The sequence below is a fragment of the Miscanthus floridulus genome, chromosome 9 (genome assembly GCF_019320115.1).
Source record: "Miscanthus floridulus cultivar M001 chromosome 9, ASM1932011v1, whole genome shotgun sequence".
NCBI lineage: Eukaryota > Viridiplantae > Streptophyta > Magnoliopsida > Poales > Poaceae > Miscanthus > Miscanthus floridulus.
Window position 1 is genome coordinate 17,162,159 of NC_089588.1, and position 23,499 is coordinate 17,185,657.

Genomic DNA, 23,499 nt, shown 5'->3' on the forward strand with positions numbered 1-23,499 from the left:
CTTTGGTTCTAAAGGTTAGCAACTTCATCCTCTCATGTTTCATCACTAGCATGGCTCATTTCGTGATCTAGAAATAGAGAATAACGGTGGATTTTTTTTTATTTATACGCCATTTGAGCTCAAAATCACTTGATAGTTTGCATATGTAGATGAAGGAAGCTTATAGTAGTTCATCAAAACTAGTATGCACCTTTCTTTGCTAGTATATAAAGCTCATTTCATGGTTTAGAAATAGAGAAATTTAAGAAAATGATAGTATGCACCTTTCTTTGCTAGTATATAGCTCATTTAATTTCATGGTTTAGAAAATGAGAAATTTATAGTAGTTGACGAAAATGAGTATAGAGAGTAGATGGCGACTGCTTTCGGGTCCTCGGCCTCGCATCGGGTTCCTAAGCGACTGAGGCCGAACCTCCCTCATTGCGTGCGACGAGTGTGAGCAGAAGATTGTGTTGGAGGATAGAGTGAAGAAGGAGGGTCCCAACAAGGGCTACATCTTCTACAAGTGTTCGGATCGCAATGTGAGTTCTTTTGGCCACGTTGTTTTTATGGTTTGTAGCCATTTTTGTGATGATATTTTGATTAAAGTCTTGATTTGGTGTTCTAATTTCAGTGGGATGGTACTAGATGTGAAGGCTGGTACTGGGAGGAAGAGTATGTTGAGCACGTGCAAAACTTGGCTAATGTGGCTGAGACAGCGGATGAGAATGCACCTATGCATGAAGGGACAATGAACCAGCAGGAGAATCCCATCAATGAAGAAGTGAAGAAGAATTTGTCTGTTTTAGTTGGAATTGGTGGCGAAATCCTTATTCTGTTGAAGTGCATTGTAGGTTTGGTTCGTTTAGTGCTAGTTGGGATTGTATACATTGTATCAAGGCATTAATAAACTAATGCTCAAGTTGAATATCTATGGTAGGATATTAATTATTCATGTTTCGAAATGTATATTTTGGACCTTTTATTTAATTGATCATGCATGTTGTGTAATATATGGATATTGGAATGTTCAAATTTTTGATATGCTCAAGTAATGCAGATGAACTAGCAATGGATGTACAATGCTGACCGCCGCTCCCAAGAGTTCATTGAGGGTGTGCCTGATTTCATACGTGTGGCAGAGGCAAACACGCGGAATGTTTTCATGAGTTGCCCATGTGTTCACTGTAAGAATGTGAAGGATTATGCTTCCTCAAGGACCCTTCATGAACACCTGTTTAGGTCAGGTTTCATGCCAAACTATATTTATTGGACCAAACATGGAGAAAGCGGGGCTATAATGGAATAAGATGAAGATAAAGGGAATGATGACAACATTATTCATGGGTTTGGTGAGTACGGTGCCTTTGATGATATTGCAATGGGGGATGCTGAAGAAGAGGTAGCACATGATGATAAGCCCACTGATGATCTTGGTCAGGCCATTCGTGATGCACAGAGAGGCTGTGAAAGTGAAAAGGAGAAGATCAAGTTCGAGCGCATGCTAGAGGATCACAAGAAATTGCTATACCCTAATTGCGAAGAGGGGCAGAAAAAGTTCGGTACCACACTGGAATTTCTGCAATGGAAGTCAAAGAATGGTGTATCCTACAAGGGATTTGGGGAGTTATTGAAAATCACAAAGAAGATGCTTCCAAAGGATAATGAATTGTCCACCACTACATACGAAGCAAAGCAGGTTATCTACCCTCTGGGATTATAAATCCAGTGCATGTCCTAATGACTACATCCTCTACCACGGCAAGGAGTATGAGAATTTGGATGCATGCCTAGTATGTCATGCATCGCGATATAAGATCAGGAAAGATGACCCTGGTGATGTTGAGGGCGACGAACAATGCCCTAGGAAGAGAATCCCTGCCAAGGTGATGTGGTATGATCCTATAATACCACGCTTGAAACATTTGTTTAGAAACAAAGAGCATGCAAAGTTGCTGCGATGGACATAAGGTAGACAATATGTTGAGATACTCCGCTGATGGGTCCTAGTGGAGAGCAATCGACAGAGAATTCTCAGATTTTGTAGATGACGCAAGAAACTTAAGGTTTTCTTTAAGCACAGATGGCATGAATCCTTTCGGGGAGCATAGCAGCAGTCATAGCACTTGACCTGTGACTCTATGTATCTACAACCTTCCTCCTTAGCTATGCATGAAGCAGAAGTTCATTATGATGTCAGTGCTCATCCAAGGCTCGAAGCAACCAGGCAACAACATTGATGTGTACCTGAGGCCATTAATTGAGAAACTTCTACTTTTGTGGAACAGAACAAGCGTGCGTGTGTGGGATGAGCACAAATAGGAACACTTTGACCTACGAGCATTGTTGTTCGTAACAATCAATGATTGGCCTGCTCTTAGTAATCTTTCAGGATAGACAAACAAGGGATATAATGCATGCACGCACTGTTTTGATGACACCAAAAGTATATATTTGAAAAAATGTCGAAAGGTCATGTACATTGGCCATCATCGATTTCTTCCTTTGAAACACCCCCTAAGAAGAAAAGGCAAGCATTTTAAAGGTAAGGCAGATCACCAGACAAAGCCTAACAACCGTAGTGGTGAGGATGTATTCAATATGGTTAAGGATGTACAATTTGTCTTTGGGAAGGGACCTGGCTGCCAATCTATTCCAAGTGACGCTAACGGACATGCACCCATGTGGAAGAATAAATTTATATTTTGGGAGCTACCCTATTGGCAAGTCCTAGAGGTCCACAACGCGATCCACGTGATGCACCTAACGAAGAATCTTTGTGTGAACCTGCCAGGATTCATGGGTGTGTATGGGAAGTATAAAGATACACTAGAAGCACGGCAGGACCAACAACGTATGAAAGAATGAGACAACCTGCATCTAGAGAAGATAGATAATGGATGCCATTACTTAAGTCCTGCTAGCTACACTCTTAGCAAAGAAGAGAAGAAAAACATGTTTGAATGCCTAAGCAGTATCAAGGTCCCGTCTAGCTTCTCAAATATAAAGGGGATAATAAATGTGGCAGAGAAGAAATTCCTAAACCTAAAGTCTCATGAATGCCACGTGCTTATGACGCAATTGCTTCCAGTTGCATTGAGAGGGATTCTGTCTGATAACGTACGATTAGCCACTGTGAAGCTATGTGCATTCCTCAACGCAATTTCTCAAAAGGCAATCAATCTAGTGAATCTAGCAAAGCTATAGAATGACGTGGTCCAATGTCTTATCAGCTTTGAGTTGGGGTTCCCGCCATACTTCTTTAATATTATGACGTATCTCCTAGTTCACCTGGTCAAAGAGATTAGTATTCTCAGTCCTATATTCCTACACAACATGTTCCCCTTTGAGAGGTTCATGAAGTCCTGAAGAAATATGTTCACAACCGTGCTCGGCCTAAAGGAAGCATATTCAAGGGCTATGGAACAGAGGAGGTCATTGAGTTTTGTATTGACTTTATTCCTGACCTAAACCCAATTGGTCTTCCTGAATTGCGGCATGAGGGGAGACTAAGTGGAAAGGGAACACTAGGGAAGAAATCATACATTGGTAGGGATGATGATTCTTTCCGTAAAGCATACCACATGGTTCTGCAAAATTCCTCCTTGGTTGATCTGTATATCGAGGAACACAAGGGCATTGTACGGTCCGACTTCCTAGGGAAGTCTGAGGCCTAGATTACGCGTCGGCACATGAAAACTTTCAGTGTTTGGTTGAAAAAACATCTCAATGGTGATGAGACTATTGATGAGCAACTGTACTTATTGTCTAGGGAACCATCTTGGCATATCTTAACATTCAAAGGCTATGAGATAAATGGGAATACATTTTACATGATAGCCCAAGACAAAAGGAGCACCAACCAAAATAGTGGTTTCCGCATAGATGCCATAGACCTGAATGGCAATAAGGAAACATATTATGGCCGCATAGAGTACATATGGGAACTTGGCTATGGACCCTCTTTTAAGGTCCCTTTGCTTTGGTGCCAATGGGTGAAGCTGACCGGAGGTGGGGTAACAATGGACCATCAGTACGGAATGACAACAATGGACCTCAACAATCTTGGGTACAGAGATGAACCATTTGTCCTAGCCAAGGATGTGACTTTGGTGTTCTATGTGAAGGACATGTCTACCAAACCGAAGATTAAAGGGAAAAACGACAAGTCAGACAATGAGCCATAGTGTCACATAGTTCTTTCAGGGAAAAGAAACATCATGGGAATCAAGGACAAGTCAGACAAGTCACAAGATTATGAAAAGAATGATGAAATTCCTCCCTTCGCAGTTAACAATGACCCAAGCATCCTGCTAAATAATGAGGACGCTCCATGGTTAAGGCGCGATCATAACCAAGGAACATATGTCAAGAAGAAGTTCATTGCTGTTCTTGCTTGATGGTGATATGTTTAATAATGTATTATACCTATTATGTAACCAAGACTCAGATTTTTTTGTAATTTCATATTTTCTACGATTTAAATGAATTTATGCTTGATGGTGCATTTCCTGTCGTGCATGTCGACAATTTGTGATGAAAAAGCCAAATTATTAATTTTAATATGATGTGAAAACTCATTTCCTATCCAAAAGCAATAATTTTAAAGATTTAGTTAAGTACTTCATTTTTGCATGAACAAAATTGTAATTATAGCCTACAACATGTTAAATATTTATAGGGTAAAACAAAATAATTTCAATTATATATTTTTATTGTGTACATCAAAGCAAAACCAAGCCAACAAATTTCTTCAATAATTTTGGACTTATATTTTATTTACTACTCAATTAACAACTCACACCATATATTTATATAAAAGAAATATATAAAAAGACAGTAGTATGCACATTCCTAGCCCGAAATGAAACTGTAGGCCACTTGTAGTCCCGGGTGGTAGATCCACCCGGGACTAAAGATGGGCCGCAGTTTAGCGGCCCGCCAAAAATTTATCTTTAGTCCCAGGAGATGGCTCCAACCGGGACTAAAGATTAGAACTTTAGTCCCGGTTGGAGCCACCAACTGGGACTAAAGGCCTTTAGGCCCGGTTGTTGGTTGTAACCGGGACTAAAGGTCCCCCCTTTATATACCACCTCCTCTTCTTCTCCCCTTCAATCCTCCATCCACTCTCCATCTGTAGGGTTTCCTCTCTGCCACGCCGACGAGTTAGCCACCGCACCTCAGCGCCGTCCCCGCGTCTAGCCCTGACGCCTACCCCCGCAGACGCGCCTTGTCGACTTCTCCGCGCTGCCGTCGTCTGTGGATCCATGCGCGCTCACGGGTCGTGCACACGGATCGATCTCCTCGATCCGTATGATTCTGCTAGCCTGGTTCGTGCCTCCGTCGTGCTCCATGCCCCGACGTCTCCACGCACCGTGGTCCTCGTCCGCCATCCAGCCGCGCAGATATGGATCCCACCATCGTCATCCTTGTCCATCAGCTATGCCCGCGCCAGTGTCATGTCCTCGTCCTCACCGGACCCACACCGTCGTCGTCCTCGTCCAGCGTGAGCCCTGGCCCAGCGTGCATGCCGTCTCTCCTTTGTCACCGGCGCCGGTCTCGTCCTCGTCCTCGCCCGCCGGCCTCGCCCCCGTCATCGTCGATCTCGGCCGCCTCTCCGCCGCCTGTGTACATGTGGGATTTCGATGTGTGTGTGTAGTTAGTGTTGTGTGTGTGTGATGTGTTAGTGTGGTAGAAAAAATAAAAATGATTATTGCCATAGAAAAATTGTAGAAAAATATATAGAAAATATAGCTGATTTATTAATTATTGCATAGTTTGATATATAGAAAATGTAGATGATTTATATAGTGAAAATGACTATTGCATGATACATGTTATGAAAAAATATATAGAAAATGTAGATGATTTATTAATTATTGCAAAGCTTGATATATAGAAAGTGTAGATGATTTATATAGTGAAAAAGATTATTGCGTGATACGTGATATATATATTGTATATATATGCATGAATTTTGATATATGAACTTTGATATATTGACTTTAGTGATGAGATGAATTTCAATATATATTGTATTTATGATCGAATATCAACATCTTGGCTTATTTGAATTTTGATATATATGGAACTCTAATTATAAACCCGAGCTCGGCGCATGCAAACCCTAACTTGAGCTCAGCGCCAAACCCTAACCCGGTCGTGCTCCACGCCAAACCCTAATATCCCGAGCTCCATTTTTGCATATGTATGACTTTACTATGGTTTTGACTTTTGATTTATATATAGTTGTGCTAATTAAGATGGCCGACTGTAAGGAAAATGGACCCTAGGCCCATTTACTTTGGATTTTGGTGTTTGATGACCAACACAACTAAATTGGACTAATGAATTTGCATGTGATTGTTTTGTAGTTCAATAGGGTGCAAGACGTGACTTGGCCGAAGGGACATGATGATCCGATGATCAACACCTTAAGCAATACCTTAGAAGCATACAAGAAGACCCAAGATATCAAGCAAAGTCCAAGCACGAAGATAGGAACCAAGTCGTACGTAAGATCACGAAGAAACGAGCTTACAGAGGTGACCGGACGCTGGAGGAAAGTGACCGGATGCTCCGATCAAGAGGCTCGGCAAACAGGCATCAGCAGCAGTGACCGGACACTGGACCGGACGCTGGCGGCAAATCGACCGAACGCAGAACTGCAGCGTCTGATCGAGTACAGAAAGGTTCTAGAGCAGCGAAATTACGACTGAACGCGTCCGGTGGCATGTGACCGGACGCTAACAGCGTCTGATCGGTTGATCGCGGCTCCAATGGTCTGGACGACCGAACGCATCTGGTCAGGATGGGTTCAGCGTCCGGTCAGTAGCAGAAAAGCGGGATTTCATCCCCAACAGCTACTTTCTCAGTGGGGCTTATAAATAGACCCCCAACAGCCCATTTGATAAGTGTGGAGCCAAGGAAACATACCAAGGGTGTTGATACACCATTTTAGTGATCTCCACTTGCATAGTGCTTAGTGATTTATTAGGTGATTAGCATATGTGCTTTGCGAAGTGCTTAGGTTGATTAGACCACCGCTTATGTGCTTGCCCTAGGTTTAGGCCTAGTGTTTAGTGAGGTTTGCATACCTCTTACCACTCGGTGCTTGCGCGCACCATTGCTGTACATTGGAGGGGCTTGTAGTCTTGCGAGATCACACCAACCGCGTTTGTGGTGTGGCCGCCACCGTGTACTGGAGGGAACAAGGCCCGCGGCGTTTCGGCCGAAAGCTTGATAGTGAAGACGGCGGGGAGCATCCAGGAGAGGCTTGCCGAAAGGCACGTCGGAGACCCACTTGAGCGTGGGGAAGGCCCGAGGCTATCCACGGAGTTACCCGACCGGGAGCTTGGCCCTTGCGAGGGATTCCTTGCAAGGGGCTCCAACGAGGACTAGGGGGAAGCTTGCGCGCTTCTTGATACCTCGGTAAAAATACCGGAGTCATCGATGAGAGTTTCCATATCTCTACCTTGCTCTTTAGCTTCCGCATTTACATTGATTACATTACTCCTTTTGCGGTAGAGATAGCAATACACTAGCAAAACCGTAGCTACACATTTAGATAGCTTATCTTTTGCATAGGTTTTGCTAGGGTTAGAAAAAGAGGCCATAGTTTAGAGTTAGAATTTTAAGTTGCCTAATTCACCCCCCTCTTAGGCGTCACGGTCCCCTTCAATTGGTATCAGAGACGGTTGGCTCGATTTGGACATTTGGCTTAACCGCCGTTGAGCCGACGCTATTTAGAGTGGTTGGGATGGATACCTCTAGGCCTCCGCACTTTGACGATACTAACTTCCCTTATTATAAAGCTAGAATGGCTTGCTACCTTGAGGCGGTTGATTTGGGAGTTTGGAGAGTCACTCGTGATGGGATGAAACCCATTAAGAATCCCGAAAAACCCACAAAGAGTGATGAAAAGTTAATACATTTCAATGCTAGAGCTAAGAATTGCTTGTTTGAATCTTTTAGCATGGATGTGTTTAACCAAGTGTTCACTTTAAATATGGCACATGAAATTTGGTTAAAACTCCAAGAGCTCCATGACGGCACATCTAATGTCTGTGAGCAAAAACATTGTCTAGCTAAACAAAATTACGATTCCTTTGCAATGAATGATGTTGAGCTTGTTCGTGATATGTATTCTCATTTGAATCCAATTATCAATGAACTCCATTCAATAGGATTAATAAAGCTAGATGATGCGGACATCGTGAGGAAGATCATCTCCGTGCTACCACAAAAGAAATATGCAAGCATCATCACCATCCTTCATAACATGGAGAACTTGAGCACCATGACCCCGGGCATAGTCATTGGCAAGATAGTGGCATTTGAAATGTCAGAAAAGATGGGTCAAGAAGAAACCTCTTCATCGAGAAATGGCAAAGCTCTCGCATGTAGCAAGAAAAAGAAGATGAGGGGCAAGCAAGTTGAGACAAGCTCAAGGTCAAGCTGCTCAAGTGAAGATGAAGAAGAAGATGAGGATGATGATGATGATGAAGATTCATGTGATGATGATCAATCTTCCTCCTCCACCTCCGACCTTGATGAAGAATCAATCAAACTTATCAACAAGGTGGAGAAGATGATCCAAAGGCTCAATGTCAAGGGTGTGCCCATCCAAATCCAAGATATCATCTTCACTAATCAAAGAAATGAGCAAAGAAAGAGATGATGCTATGGATGCGGTGAATTGGGGCACTTTGTGGAAGTTTGTCCAAACAAGCCCACACCCAAGACAAAGAAGAAGGCATGCAAGAACCAAGCCCTCACATCAATAAGGTCATGGGATGATTCTTCAAGTGAAGAACACCATCACAAGAGGCGAGGCCGCAAGCACTCATCATCAAGCTCTTCTCGCATGTGCCTTATGGCATGAGGTAACGAAAGCTCATCCTCTAGTGAGAGTGATAGTGATGATGAAATGCCTTCTTATGATGAAATTGTGCAACAAAATCTTAATTATGCTAAAGTTTGCACTAGTCAACAAAAGAAGCTCAAAAAATTAAAAGGAAAGCTAGATAGTTCACAAGAAGCATACAAAACTTTGCTTGAACAATATGAGAACTTTGCTAATCTCAATGTTGAACTATCTACTAAAATTGAGCAACTTGAGGCTAGTGCAACAACAAATGCATGCACAATTAATGATGGGCAACTTGTAAAGAAAAATGAAAAATTAAAAGAAAAGTTAGCTAGCTCACAAGATGCTTATAAAAGTTTGCTTGCTAAAATGGAAATCATGTGCAAACATTGTGATGAGCTAACTAATAAAGTTGCTAATCTCGAAGCCATTAGTACAACCCCCACCAAGGCATCTAAAAAGAAAAGTTCTATCTTTAACATGTCTAAAAAGGATGCCTCTACTTCTTGTAATGATTTATGTTTGACTTACCTTTGTGCAACCAAGTTTGTGTTGAGAAAGTTGTTGTAGATACATGCACACAAGAGGTTGCAAAGGAGAATGAGCAACTCAAGCAAGAAGTAGCTCGTCTCACCAAGGACTTGACTCAAGTAAAAGGCAAGGCAAAGCAAGCCCAACTTCATCAAGATAACACCGTCAAGGGAGTGAAGAAGCTTGATGAAGGACAAATCGTGGTTTGCTACGTGTGCCACAAGGAAGGTCACAAGTCCTATGGGTGCAAGGTGAAGAATGGGGGAGGAGCAAAGAAGAAAGAGAAGAAGCAAACAAGCAAACTCTCCAACACCTACACCAACAAGGTGGACCAAAAGGCCTCCACACCTTATCTCTTGAAGAAGAAGAAAAATGACAAGGTGGTGGCCATCAAGGTGAACAAGCAAGCCAACAATGGGGTCAAACGCTTTTGGGTGCCAAAAGAGATATTTTCCAACATGAAGAGCACCAAGAAGGTTTGGATCCCTAAAGGGAAGTAAGAAGTCTAATGGACTTTGGGGAATTTGGAGACTTGGCAAAGTATGGGTGCATTTCATGGGGTGCATCATGATGGACAAGATCATTGCCAAATGGGTTAGTGAATACTATGGACCCAAATTCCCCTTCCCATGTTAGGTAACTAGATTCAATTTCCTTCAACTAGTATCAATTTGCATTTCCTACAAGTGGTATTTCTTACAAATTGGTATCTTTAAGCATCTAGTTACTTTTCATGCCTATGTTTGCATTTGCATACTTATATCTTTTGTCATGCATACACTAGGTATATATTATGGTAGGCTTGCTCGGTTTCATTCTTAACCCTTGGAGCAAACCTACATGGTTTAAAATTGTTTAGGAGCACGACACATAGCTTGTCCTTCGATTGTTCATCTAATATGTGCCAAAGTCCAAATTGTAGATAATTTCTCCCGAATATCGGCTTTGAAAATGACTCTCATATTCATGTGATGTCATCTTTCAAGTGGTATTTTGATTCTAAAATCAATGTGCATGATTCCTACAAGTATTCCATACTTATGTGCACAAATTTAGGGAGAGGCTACTCTACAAGTTGGATTCTTCGAGACTAATACCTTTTTAAGTTTATCATGTGTGTAGTAGTCTCATTGCAAGGAAAATGGAGTCCCCAGAGTTAAGCATCATACTTCAAATATCCACCACCTATTGCAAGTGGTAGAAATCAAATTGGTTTCCACATTTGGTATTTCTAAATCGATATCATCATGTTGATTTCATTTTGATATTTATAAGCTTTCTCCATGCATTATATAGATTAAATTCCCTTGAGCAATAATTTGCCAATTATGCATATGCTTTGACTTCTACCATATGTATGCATATATTTAGGGGGAGCTTAATCTATATAATGTGAAAGTCAAATTTTGTGACCTATTCCACTCTACACACAAAGGATCACAAAGTTTGACCCTCCCTTGTGCTACTAATGTCTTTCTTTTTGGTGTTTGATTCCAAAGGGGGAGAATTTAGAGGACCAAAAGCAAGCATTAATTTGTAGGACCAAAAGCTAGACTATAATAATTTACAAGTGGTAATGGTCTACAAATGGTGTCAACAAGTGGTAATGGTCCGAGAAAGGGAGGATAGTGGATTATGGATTAGTCTATCCAAAGAGGGAGATTTTGTAGGAAGTAAGGCTTAAATCCATAATGCCACATGGGGACATTTGCAAGGGCAAGATAAGTTTATATGTAGTATCTTTTAGTCTTACAAGTAGTATCTTTTAGCATCATATAACCTTGCCCCTTGCATTGCATCCTAGCAAGTAGATAGCTTTTAAATTGCAAATTTTTATTATTTGCTTACTTTGGTCATGTTGTCATCAATCACCAAAAAGGAGGAGATTGTAAGGAAATGGACCCTAGGCCCATTTACTTTGAATTTTGGTGTTTGATGACCAACACAACTAAATTGGACTAATGAATTTGCAAGTGATTGTTTTGTAGTTCAATAGGGTGCAAGACGTGACTTGGACGAAGGCGACGTGATGATCCGATGATCAACACCTTAAGCAAGACCTTAGAAGCATAAGAGAAGACCCAAGATATCAAGCAAAGTCCAAGCACAAAGATAGGAACTAAGCCGTACGCAAGATCATGAAGAAACGAGCTCACAGAGGTGATCGGACACTAGATCGGACGCTCGAGGAAAGTGACCGGACGCTCCGATCAAGAGGCTCGGCAAATAGGCGTCAGCAACCGTGACCGAACACTGGCGGCAAATCGACCGGATGCAGAACTGTAGCGTCCGATCGAGTACAGAAAGGTTCCAGAGAGGCGAAATTGCGACCGGACGCGTCCGGTGGCATGTGACCGGACGCTGGCAGCGTCCAATCAGTTGATCGCAGCTCTAACGGTCCGGACAACCGGACGCGTCCGGTCAGTAGCAGAAAAGCGGGATTTCATCCCCAACGGCTACTTTCTCAGTGGGGCTTATAAATAGACCCCCAACCGCCCATTTGATAAGTGTGGAGCCAAGGAAACATATCAAGGGTGTTGATACACCATTTTAGTGATCTCCACTTGCATAGTGCTTAGTGATTCATTAGGTGATTAGCATATGTGCTTTGCGAAGTGCTTAGGTTGATTAGACCACCGCTTATGCGCTTGCCCTAGGTTTAGGCCTAGTGTTTAGTGAGGTTTGCATACCTCATACCACTCGGTGCTTGCGCGCACCATTGTTGTACATCGGAGGGGCTTGTAGTCTTGCGAGATCACACCAACCGCATTTGTGGTGTGGCCGCCACCGTGTACCGGAGGGAACAAGTCCCGCGGTGTTTCGGCCAGAAGCTTGATAGTGAAGATGGCGTGGAGCATCTGGGAGAGGCTTGCTGGAAGGCACGTTGGAGACCCACTTGCGTGTGGGGAAGGCCTGAGGTTATCCACAGAGTTACCCGACTGGGAGCTTAGCCCTTGCGAGGGATTCCTTGCAAGGGGCTCCAATGAGGACTAGGGGGAAGCTTGCGCGCTTCTCGATACCTCAGTAAAAATACCAGAGTCGTTGACGGGAGTTTGCATATCTCTACCTTGCTCTTTAGCTTCTGCATTTACATTGATTACATTACTCCTTTTGCGGTAGAGATAGCAATACACTAGCAAAACCGTAGTTGCACATTTAGATAGCTTATCTTTTGCATAGGTTTTGCTAGGGTTAGAAAAAGAGGCCATTGTTTAGAATTAGAATTTTAAGTTGCCTAATTCACCCCCCTCTTAGGCGTGATGGTCCCCTTCACCGACCTGGTGCAAGACAACAACCAGAATGACACCATGATGGAGGTTATCAATGACGTCACTCAATATGGCCCAACGAGGCCGATAACCCTTATTTCGAAGACAGTAGTCAATACTTAAATTTTGATGGTGATGAGCAATTGCAAGAAAATGATGCGCAAGAGAATGTTGGTGAGGTATATATATTGTTAATCAAGCATCTATTATTTATGAAATTAAACATAATTCTATTCGGATATTACGTACTGAATCTTTATGTTTGTGCGTAGCCCTATGGATCAACGTCGTCGAAAAGTAGAAATGTACGAGGGCCGACAAAATAGTTGGAGGGATGCTACATAATCTTAGAAGTCAATACGAGTACCGGCAAACCACTTCTGCCAAAAGCAAATGCAAAGAAATTCGTAAATCACTATGGGTTTCTTGTTAGGGACAAGATCCCGATCAGCGTTCGTGAATGGAAAATGAAGAAGGAATCTCCTCAAATCAGTTTTGTCTCTGATTTGGACAAGAGGCTTATTTGGAATGAAATCACTGCACATTTTGAGCTACCAGGAGATAACAATTTAAAAGAAATAGTTAAGAGTTGGGCTCTCAAGAAGATGGCTACACAATTCTAGACCTGGAAGAAGACCCTATACAAGGATTTTGTCAAGAAGAACCTGACTCCAGATTTCAATGCTGGCCCATACAAAAAGTGCAGGGCCCACTAGGATGAATTTGTGAGGTACAAGACTTCAGAAGAGGGTGAGGCGCGGGTGAGAAGAAACCAAGAGAATGTGCAACAAAAGGTATACCATCATAGACTAAGAACTGGTGGCTACAAGATTGCCATTGCCAAGTGGGAACATATGGAGGCAGACTTCGTTGCGAAAGGGATCACACCTCGTACCTTAGATTGGCCTAAATGCTCTAGGACTTGGTTTTTTGGGCATGCGGGATCACTGGACCCAGAGACAGGGGCCTATATTATTGGCGAAACATTCCAAACAGCCGCACAAGGATGAGTTGATGTACGCCCTTGGGAATCCTAAACACCCTGGATGAACGCACGGAAAAGGGGCGATTTCATGGAAGGCTGGCTTCCCTCAGGACACCGAGAGCTACAGAAGCCGTCAGAGAAGAAAGGCAGAGGAGGCAGAGCAGATCCACAAGTTAGAGGAGGTGGTACTTCGGTCGCAGGAGTGAGAAAAAGAAGTAGATGTGAGAATGCAGGAAGAAGTCAGATGGCAAGTGGAACTAGCATTGAGTTGCCAATGGTAGACCGCATCAGAGCCGACAGTCAACATTAGCCCCGCTCAGCTTAGAAGCAGTTGCGCTTCCATGGAGCTCCCAAATAAAGATGATGAGACATTGCGGCCCTACCTTGTGGATGACATCACTCAGATGATGACGCCTTGTGAGTTGCACATTCCAATGGGGAATATCACAGTTCTGGTGGCTACCGCTATTGTTTCTTGTATGGACCCTAACAAATCACCACCAAGAATCCATGGGAATCTGGTTTCAGCTGGCTATGCTAGCGTCTTGGTGGATAGAGTTGTCAAAGATTATAGGGAACTAAGTCTTGACATTCTTGGAGGTGATGGGGAGATGGCCCTAGGACAAGCAGAGCATGCATTCATTCTATGGCGCAAGCGCTACATCATCCTTCTCGGCGCGCCTAAGCTACCATTGCCTCCTCCTCAACAACCTCATCATAGGTGCGGATGAAAGTGAATGGAACAATTTTTCAATCATTTTCAATTTGCTTATCGTAAATAATCATTTCCTCTCACTCATTTTTGTACTCACAGGTCCCCCAGCTTAAGTAAAGTTGTTCAATCTACAGATCATGAGAGTGCTCTAGATGATGATGCCTTCCATGGCAAGGCTACATCTCCATCGGCTTCATCTCCTCCGTCACCGTGATGGTCTCCCCCTCCTCCGCCTCCCGCGCTCGGTCAGAAGCATAAGAGGAGGTCCCTGCCCCCCCCCCCCGAAGAAGAAAGCCCCCTCCCGAGAAGCTGTCTTATGAAAAGATTGAAGAGGAAGTAAGAGCGTCGGTAGCTGCCAAGTGAAGTCTTATTTCGCTATCGAAAATATAAAGAAGCGTCGTGCCAAGATACAACTGCCGAAGTTCCTACCCCTCAATGTACTAAGGTAACAAGTCGACCAACGCGAATCAAATAGGCGTGAAAAAGCTAAGGCCCCGCCATTATCAGACTATGAGCACTCTCTCAGCAAGTCAAATAAGGCAGCGATGAAAGCAAAGAAAGCAGGGAAAGATGTTGCGCAACTCGGACAACAATCTTTGCAATCAATCAACCCGCTCGTTGTTCACGACGATCCTCCTGATGGCGGAGTTGATGAAGAGGAACTGTGAGCGTTGATGGATTTAACTGGTCTCACAAGGGATAAACTTTTGACATGGAGAGGATCGCCACCAAAAGCCCAGTGCCGTGATAAATGGCAGACCTATGAGTATGGCAGGGGTCTTGTCAACCCTGAGTCGTTCTCATCACTGCCAACAGAAATGTACTTGTTGAACCAGTGGTACTTAGATGCGTGTAAGAAGGAACTGGCATTTATTATTGTAAGAGTTAGAAACCAACATTACTTCCATGGCGACGACATGATACATGTTGAGTTCAGTGAATTACACCAACTATTCCACCGGGACGCTCTCAACAAATCTCTCATCAGCTGCTTTTATCCGTAAGTGATTCTTTCTATAATTTAAGTCTATTGTATGTTATTTCGTTGTATAAATATAATTATATATCCTCACACTATATTATTCTGTACTATACATATGCAGAAAGGAGATGTTGGAACACAAAAAAGGGACCTATGATGTTGGTTTCTTTGATCCATATACCATATTCCATGATAATGTTGCTCAATGGCCTGCTGAAATGGAGAGGAAAATGTTCAGGTTCTTACATAAACAACATTACAAGTCAAAGATACTCTTCCCTTACCACTTCGAGTGAGTGTCGTTAATGTCTTGTGCACATTTTATTTTGCTTACTCCATATTGAGTGTAATTAATGAGGTATGCTTGTGTATAAACATGCAGCTTTCACTAGATACTGTTGGTCATCAAGCTTGACAAAAGTTGTGTTTGTTTCTTGGACTCAATGAGAAAAGACAGATCAAAGTACCAAGACATGTTAGATCTTCTCTAGATGTAATTTCGGTCTCACACTAAACCTCTTATGCCATTTTCTTGATATCATGGGAATAACTCCATTTATTTATTTTTCTTGGGCAGTGCTTGGGAAAAATTCACTAAGAGATACCCCGGTTCATGGAATGTGCCTCTGTCGATAGTCGACCACAGGGTAAGTACTAGCTAGGTCACCGTATCTTTATTTAGTTCAATTCATTATTACCATGCTTCATTTCTTGATGAATTGTTTCCTCGTAAAGTGGTGTCTGAGGTAGGAAAAGGCGACCAACTTATGTGGATACTACGTTTGCAAGCACCTCATGCGGTACTCATTGAAAACAAGTGAAGAGTACCTCGAAGTATGTAAACAATATACACAATTTATTTATTACCATCGTGTTGATATATATATACACACACACGCTAATCATATATTCGTACTTTTTTCTTCCGTTCTAAGCGTGAATGGATGAAGCAAAAGGTTATACGAAGTGGACAGATCAAAGCAATTCAAGAGTCATTAGCAGGATTTATTAATGACCAGGTCTTAGATCCCAATGGAGAGTACTACGATGACGGAAGCAAATTAGTTCCCAACCGTGATGATGAAGATTAGGATTGAATGTAAAGCTTATTATATAGTTCCTTATGTACAAGCTGTTGAAATATGTGTATAGTTTCATACATTTCAATTTGTTATTTATGTACAATGCTCCAACAGAAAGTTATATGTATGGACGTAGACATATATTAGTAGCGTAGAATACGTATACGAAAACCTAATTGAAACAAAAAAGAATTGAATTGAAAAGAAACCATAAAAAAAAAAGAAAAAAAGTACATTTAATACCGGTTGGCAACACCAACCGGGACTAAACGCGCCAGCCCGGGAGCTAAGTCTAGAGGCTCATTTAGTCCCGGTTGGTATTACAGACTGGGACTAAAGGTCCCCTTTGAGTCTCGGTTCCCTGACCCAGGATTGACAGGGACTGAAGAGGTTTGCCAACCGGCACTGACGCTCGGTCTGCACCCGTGAGTATAAAGTTGACATGTGATATCTATGGGCTTGTGAGTTTGAAAGTCTATAAGCCGCGCTAAAGTGACATAGAGAGGACGACTTTTTCCTGAGAGGAAAACATCAAAACAATATTTTTTACTGGTTTCAAATTGAAGTTGCGTCTTATACTTCTTAACAACATTTTAGTCTTATCATCGAGTCATGATGAAAAGGAGCCTTATCTACTTCAGACGGAGACTAGATGTATATACGTACTCCTCTAGTAACACGAGAGTTGAATAGCTGATGCATCGTGCATGCTCGATCAACAGGTCATGTCAATCTGTCACCATTGAACTATAGACCGTACCTCAGGTATCTTGTTCAGCATAGGAAGCAACCAACAGCAAACAACCGATGCGGGTACGCTTTGCCTGACCTCTGGAGTAGCAAATAATTTGTTTAGTTCTGCCTCCAAGTGACGGTTGCAACGAATTACTTACCAAACATGCAGCAGTATCACAAACCGGAATTTCTCTGACCGACATATATATATGTAAACCAGTGACAGGGGCACTGGGATTATTTTCTAGGCCTGTTTGGTCTGGTCCAAGAGCTTCGTTGTTAGGGAAATTTAATCATTTTTTCATATTTATTTTCCTTCTAAAAAACAATCAGACAAGCAACTCACCAGTGGTAGCGAAAGTACAAACATGTAAGCTATCACTGCAACTCTGCAAGGATCAAGTTTTATCTTTTTTAATAACTTACAGCCGAATTTCGTCTTTATGAATCTCGGTATCTGGTAACTGAACGTGCTTGAGTTTATACTTCATGGATCCATAACATTCCGAACCTAGAGCTCTGCAAAATTTCAAATTTCTGAAAGCTCAATATATGTATATGTTTTTTATTTGAAGAAATAACAAAATTTTCAATTTGATGATTATGATGCTTTCACCTAATACGCATCCTGAACCCCAATCTCTCTAGCTAATTTCGAATTAATCCAACTAATGCAATCTACTACGATGGGACCGTGCCAATCGTTCAGGTCCTGTTTGCTATTCCAAAGGAACCGAGCAATTTTCAATTAAACCGGCTGCACAATCCTGTTTGAGTGAGAACAGAGATTTTCATTGTTGATGATACATCCATATATCAGCTGGAACCTACTCACCTAGGTTCAAGTCCTTCACTTCAGACGAGATATCGTATTTTACTCGATTTATTTTAGGATTTACTGGCGCTGCTATGCTTTCAGTGGTAGGCGACGTTCCCGTCGACAGCGAGGCGCCTTTGGTGACTTCGTAAATCTCGAGGTCCAGCTTGCTCATTCTCTCGAAGGCATTTATAGGGGTAGGGTTTGCGTACGTATGTTTCACTGCTACACGAATTTTTTACCGAGGCGGGCATTTTAGCTTAACCAAGGCGGGCAGGCCAACCGCCTCGGCACGAAGGCCACGGTTAATCGTGGCCTTAACCGAGGCAGTTGGCCAACCGCCTCGGTTAATAACCGAGGCCGTTGTCGTAACGCACCCGCCTCGCTTAAGATTTTAACCGAGGCCGTTGAATAAAGACGCCCACCTCGGTTATGATTTTAGCCAAGGCAGTTTTTATTACTTGGCCGCCTCGGTTAATGATTTCTAGATTTAAAAAATGCCTTTTCAAATTAGAATTTAAATTTGAATTTAAAAATTTTGGTAATGAAAACACAGATAAAGCAGAAAAATAGATGACAAACATATATTACATTCATTCTCATTCGACGAACCGACATTAAGTTATTACATTAGTGATGTCTTCATCATTGTTTCACAAACACAAATCATTCGTACATCAGCAACTAAGGTCATTCATACATATCATTTTTTACCGAAAATGAGGTCTGGCAGAATGTAATCCGAGATTCATAACTTGGTGCTCTAGTTTCTGATCCTATCGAACTTCGGATCCCGTGCTAACTCGATTTCCTGGTTGAAGAACGTATTCCCTTCATGCACGCTCTCTGTGACAAACTTACATATGTCTGCTACTGTTTGTCTGAAGTTTTGGTCGACCTTCTCCCTTCGCCACCATTCTTGTGCTTTCTTGAGCTACCGCCAGCTGCTGCTGAATCTGCTGCACATCCTTAGGTACTCGCAAATGTAGAATCCACATAGAACTGAGCCATAGGGTTGTTTAGCGCACTGCACGATGCATAATACACAATCATTGGAGCATATATAATAAACAATCAGTAGGAGTAGTAGAACTAGTAGTAGTGAGTAGAGTAGAATAGAGTAGTAGTACTAGTAGAAGGAGTAGTAGTAGTAGGAGTACTAGAGTAGAGTAGAGTAGAGTAGTAGGTGTAATATTAGGAGAAGAGCAGCAGTAGTAGTGTTAGTACTTACCGGGAACTCACGTCTGAGTTTCATTTTCGTGACATTCTTGATCTTCTTCTTCTTCTCAGATCTCCAATCATGGCTGTCGGGATCTTTCACGTACTTCTTATAAGCGCTATACGAAAAACCACTAGTGTCAACGACATTTTAAACAAGTATGTTAACTATAAATGAATAAGTTCTGTCACTTACTATCTCAAATAGCTTTCAAATTTCTTGTACCCTGCTTTGTTTGTATCCCGCAAAGAGTCAAATATACAGGCCCTTCTGTCCTGAGGATAGATTACAAATGCAATCCAGTGGCCCATGATGTCCTGGCTACACCATTCACACAATACAGATTAGAAATGTTCAAATATGAGATGTCATGATCCCAATACCTATATATATATATATATATATATATATATATATATATATATATATGTTCCAAGTATCTTTTGGACTTACTCGAACTGGTGGGCGGCTATGACACATCCATTTCCCCGGACCTTCTTCATGGCCTCATAGATGTATATTCCCGCCCGATACTTATATTCGATTACCAGATCTTCTCTGTATTTTTTCTCTCCTCCAGGTTCAAGTTCACTAGCTTTTCATGAGTGTCTGGTATATCGTAACCCGTGATGGTTCTCTCTGTAATAAGCATCGGAGAGAGAGAGATAATATCCTTGCCCAATTCCTTGCTTACATAGGCATGCATCCTGCAAGGAAAAGTCATCATGGCATTATTAGTTTGTTCCTAAAGTACCTACATCATTGCAGTGGTGTCAAAGTCATAAGTAACTTACAAGGAAAATAAGGTGACTTGGGCGACGTCGAGGTCCTTTCGCCGCAGTAGTCTACACATGTCGTGGAAATCTACGATGACATCACCATCCGTGGGCGTGTGGATGTACTCCGCCGGAATGTTGATGACGAAGTTTTCCAGGCCCACTTTCGCTGCCTCCATGTACCACACATGGAACCAACTTACCTCCCACTTCTCTTCAAGGAGGTCGCCCATGGTCAACATGAACTTCCCATGCACGTAGTTTTCGTGGCAATCATCCGACCGGGGCCAAAACGATGGCGTTGTTTTTGGCCTGCAACACCGGGGCTTGAGATGTTAGCACGTGGAAACAACAAATAGCATCTCGAAATGAATTATAGATTGAATATGCTTGCTAGTAGCATACCTTTCAAACGTAGTTGAGTATGGGTGCTCATCGGCTATTTGATAGGCCACCCAACTTGACTTGGTGTGGTTCAGAGGTATGGCCTCCTCTTCATCTGTAGGCTTCCTCGGCGGGGGAGGACATTGGTTTGAGCCCTGCTTTGAACCAATTGTAGGTGGTGGTGTCACATCGCCTGATGCTGCCCCTGTGCTTCCCTGTGGATTGCTGTTGCTGGGAGGCAGACTGCCTAGAGGACTGCTGCCTGCGCCACCAGCATTGTCGTTGTCATCGCCGCTGTCGTCATCGTCGTCATCACCTAGGTCACCCGAGGGAGACGACGATGGGTGTGAGGGCTATGACACCGGCGTCGACATATCCAAGACAATGTCGCCCTTGTTCCATAGCATGTGCATGCCGATAGTAGCGCCGATGAACCTGTACCCATCTTCAGTGGGAATGTCAATTTCATCCTCATCAAATTCTTTGTTGGTCCACATCACGTCGACCCGAGCATAGTCCGGCAGGATCGGCTTGCCATCGCACATGATGCCGCTTTCAGGCGGTACTGCCACTCTTGTGGCCAAGTCCTTCTTCCTCTGTGCCCTACCAAAGGGCACCTGGAGCGTGCGGCTCATTTTTTCAATGATGTCATCCACTGGGTACCTGGGGAGTTGTCTAGTCTACAGCACCATCTGCCCTTGTATGGTGGCTCGACCCTATGGTAGCAGCACGCCAGCCTGGCAAAACATTTGCATCCTCAGCTCAACCATCTTGGGGTTGGTGCTCGTGAAAGCGTCTTGTATCTTCCCCATGATCATGTCCTTGACTGCCTCATCACGGCCTTTCTAGAGTAGCCCTTCCTAGTACCTCTGCCTCGTGCAGTAAGAGTTGGCGTCGGATTGCCAGGCCTCCACATCCTTCTAGCTCTGCCTTGAGGAAACCCCACGGATGCGGCCACGGTGTTCGAGGTTTCCCAGTGCCTCGGTTAGTACGTCCCTCTCTCAGTGAGATTCAAAGGACCCACTCTTCTCGGCCGCAGAGACCTCCAAGGTCCTCTTCTCCACCTCCTCGACCTTCGGCTCGTTGTACTTGGTCCTACCCTCCTTTAGCTTTTTTGGCTTGCGGGCATAGAGGTAGTTACATGACCTCTCATCGATGCCCTATAATGGATTTGGCTACCTAGCCTCAGCTGCCTCCCTTTCTTCCTGCCGTCACTTCTCTGTCTTTGCGGTGTACCCTATCATGCCTAGGTGGTGGTGGAGCTCGTTCCTGTTTGAGAGCTTAGAGAACTTCTCGCCCTTGGCCTTTGCTTCTTTGGTCGATTGTTTCGCGACAAACTCTTCCTAGACATCACGCTTGATGAAGTTGTAGTCTTCGAATGGTGTCCACCCTTTCTGCACGTACTCCCAATTGAGCATGGACCTGAAGTTGAGAAGTGCTTTGCCTACAACAAACAACGCATGCCTCATGCACTTGTCTTCATCATAGCCCTTTGCTGGATACGTGAACTGCCTCTTCACCTCTCCCCACACATTTGTCTTGATGTCCTTGGGGACTTTCCTCCAATCGTCATATGTTATAGGCACCTTCTCCCTAACTATACAAGAACAATAGTTGCTAAAGGTGCCGACGATGGTAGTTGGCTCCAAGGGCTCTCCTTTTGGCCCTATCTTGTGTATCGCACGCACTTTCTTCTTGCTAATCTGATGCCTCCCGTGTTGGCCCCTCTTTAAGTCTAACTTCTTCTTGCTACCCGTCGTTGTGGTCAAAGAAGTGCCCGAGGAGGGACCGGGTGCTTCCTTCTCCCCTTCTTCACCGTCGGGGTACTCCAAACGAAGAGGCACCATTAGTATCTGTCGAGGACAAGAACTCGCATTAGTTATATCCTTGCGCGAGGTCTGCGAACGTTGTGTAAATTAATGTGCACTGCTTCGTCTACGTACCTCGTGCCTCGTTGCTTGGGTATCACCTTCCGGAGGCTATCGTGGCTCCGCGCGAGAACCTCGTGCCTCGCCCTTTGGATCAAAGTCTGGATCATCTTCTTCCTCACCACGAGGTCTCTTCATCGGCCTCGGTGTTAGTTCCTCACTCTCGTACGTGGTGCTCCTGTCTGATGAGGAGCCTTCATCATCGCTCGTATCAGGAGTAGCCTCGCGCCAATTTTCAAGAGCCTCCTTGGTCGACATTGATAGCTATGACGAAGAGAGACTTATAGGAACATTTTATAATTTTACAAACACGATGCTATATTCATCTCAAAACATATATAAAGGAATCATTAATTATATATATTCATTTGAAAACAAGATTACATCCTTTTTCATATACATTGGGTGTAGGGATACAAAAAGTGAAGAAAAGTACAAAATTGTACAAGGAAAGTACAAAATTATACAAGAAAAGTACAAAATTTAATAATTTGGAGCAAAATCATGTACATAGTTGGCACAGACTCGCCCCATTGTCATCACATCGCTTCTAAACTGGTTGCTTGTATACAGACCATCCTAGTTTTGGAGCTTATTACCAGTAGGGGGGCATTTGATCATCATAGCCGCTGCCTCAACATAAAAGGGTTCACATCATTGCAAATGCCACTACCTCAGCACATTTTTCAAAGTTTAAACAGTTCATCATTGCATATGCCACAGAGAAGCTCAAATTCAATCAAAGCATAGTATATAGGTATCTTAACCGAGGTAGGCAAAAACGGTTAACCGAAGGGCTAAGTCCTTTGGCCGTTTCAAATCGACCCTGAAGGGCTGCCAAATAGGAGTAGGAGTGTGATAATTGTACAAGTGGCAGCAAGTAAGTAGTAGGAGTAGAAGAGAAGTAGTAGTACGAGTAGAAGAGTAGTAGTAGTAGCAACAGCAAGTAGTAGATAGAGTAGAGCAGAGCAGTACAGTAGTAGAAGCACAGAGTGGATAGCAAAGAGTGTTGCTGAAATTGGAGATAAGGGCATGTGCCACCAGCTTTCAGTGACTATAGAGCAGTAGTACAGTAGTAGACAGTAGGAGCAACAATAAGAGTAGAACGCAGTGAACTTAGGCAGCATCATAGGATGCAAAAAGCATGGGCATCATAGGATGCAAAAAAAACTTAAGCACATATCCAGTGAACCAGTGAACTTAGGCACATTTGCAGTTAACTTAGGCA

At 43.1% G+C, this 23,499-nt stretch overlaps 1 pseudogene; it reads left to right on the forward strand.

Annotated features, from left to right (window-relative positions):
- The first annotated feature begins 1,360 nt into the window (after nucleotides 1-1,360).
- On the forward strand, nucleotides 1,361-4,379 carry LOC136479338 (uncharacterized; annotated as a pseudogene).
- Nucleotides 4,380-23,499: the final 19,120 nt, after the last annotated feature.